Genomic DNA, 2331 nt, shown 5'->3' with positions numbered 1-2331 from the left:
TCCTCCTTAAAGTTCTATCACTCTGAAATTCCTCTGGGGATTTGGGGCTCAGACCACCTACGGCATTTCAATTCAGTTTAACACTAATTGAACTTTTACAGAATGCTGGCATTGTGTTCCAAGCTGGCACATAGTATGAGCTCAATAAAGATTTGTTGAATGAATAATGCAAAGATGAATAAGGTAAGGTCTCGCTGCCCAAAGAACTTACAGCCTAGTAGGATCTTAAGGCAAGGAAATAGCCCGAAAGGAAGATATATAGTACTCCAAGAGCTCAAACAAATTAAACATCACATTGATTTGTGAAAAACTAAGAGACAACTAAGTTAGGAAAGTCATCAAGGAAGGAGATACCATCTGAGATGGGCCTTGAAAATGAGTGAGATTCCAACAAGCAGAGATGTAAGAAAAGTGTCTCCAAAGAAGAGCAGAGCAGGTGAGCAAAGGCATGAAGGCAGGTATGGACAAGCCATTGAGGGGTGTGTGTGTGTGTGTGTGTGTGTGTGTGTGTGTGTGTGTGTGGTAAAATATACATGGCATAAAATTTGCCACCTTAACCATTTTTAGGTGTATAATTCATTGGCATGAATTATGTTCACACTGTTGTGCAACCATAACTACTACAGAAAATTTCCTCACTCCAAACAGAAACTCTGTACCCATTAGCCAGTAACTTCCCATTTTCTGGAACACGGCAATCTACTTTCTGTCTCTCTGAATTTGCCTATTCCATATATTTCATATAAGGAGAATTATACAATATTTATCTTTTTATGTCTGGTTTATATACTTAACATAATGTCTTCGTGGTTTATCATGTGTTGTAGCATGGTCCAGAGCTTCATTCCTTTGCATGGCTGAATAATGTTCCATTGTACGAATGTATCATGTTTTGTTTATTCATCTGTTGATAGACACTTGGGTTGGTTCCACTTTGGGGGCTGTTGTGAATAATGCTACAATGAACACTGACATACAAACATCTGCTCAAGTCTCTGTTTTCAGTTCTTTTGAGTATGCATCTAGAAGCAGAATTGCTAGGTCTTACAGTTGTTTTGAGGAACCCCCAAACTGTTTTCCACAAAGACTGCACCATTTCATATTTCCGCCAGCAAAGTACAGGGCTCCAATTTCAATACTTGTTATGTTCCATTATATATACACATCCATCCTAGTAAGTACGAAGGGGGACCTCATTGTGGTTCCGATTTGCATTTCCCTAATGACTAAGGATGTTGAGCATCTTTTCACTTACTTATTCAAGCCATCAGGTGTTACTGGTGCACAACCCAGGAGTAATAAAACTAAGGTGTTTAGGTTTTGTTGCGTAGCCAATAGGGAGCCAGTGACAGTTGAGAAGCAGAAGAGTGACATGATCAGAAGTATAAAATCTATTTAGAAGAATGTAAAATGCAGACACAGGACTCTCTGGGAGGCTATTTCAGTGGTCCGAGTGAGGGACAGCACAAGCCTGAGTCAGGAAGGTGACAGTAATGATGGAAGGAAAAAGGCTCCCGAGGAATCACCCCTTCGGCACACTGGAAACAACCCATGTGCAGTCCTAAGGAACCGATTATATAGGAGGATGTGCAGCCTTCGTGATGAATTGCTCTGCGTCCACAAAAATGAAGAAGCAGATGAATAAATAATGGAGCAGAAAGATGCTCACAATATATTAGGTGAGAAAAACGAGGTTACAACACAGAATGTACATCATGATCCCATTTTTAGATAGATGGTACATAGCTAGATCAAAAGGGAAAGAGAAGGACAGATACGGAGGGGAAAAAAAGACCTTGTAAAGCACACACACGAAGATGTGAATAATGATCATCTCTCTCGCTGAAACTAACCTCCCATCAAGCTATTCTCTGTGCCCAATTTTCTCCACTGCCCTCATCACTTTCTGAAAACATCTTATTCATTTGTTCATCTGTTTATAAATTCCAGGAAGGAGGGTGTCTGTTTAATTCTTTCTCTATTCCCAGAACCTAGAACCTAGCATTGGAGAAGCTCCGTAGATATTTTTTGGCAAAAGGGCTCAGTAATGTAATCCAACTTGGTTTTTCTTACCTTTTTTTAATTGTACGCAATGAATGTCTAAGTTTCAACACAGGAAAAAATGCACAGAAGAGACACATAAACAAGCGTCTTTCTTGCCACTGCCAGTAACATCACCACCACCTCTGCCAACACCACCGGATCTTCCACCGCGGCCGTTGTTCCCTGCAGGACCTCGAAGCCAGAGGCTAACACCAGATACCACTAGTACAACATCAAAGTGCTTTGCTCAGCCTGTAAACCCACCCAAGACCTCTCTTGCCTTCCTCC

Source organism: Neofelis nebulosa, chromosome 11 (assembly GCF_028018385.1).
Source record: "Neofelis nebulosa isolate mNeoNeb1 chromosome 11, mNeoNeb1.pri, whole genome shotgun sequence".
NCBI lineage: Eukaryota > Metazoa > Chordata > Mammalia > Carnivora > Felidae > Neofelis > Neofelis nebulosa.
This window is presented reverse-complemented; position numbering follows the sequence as displayed.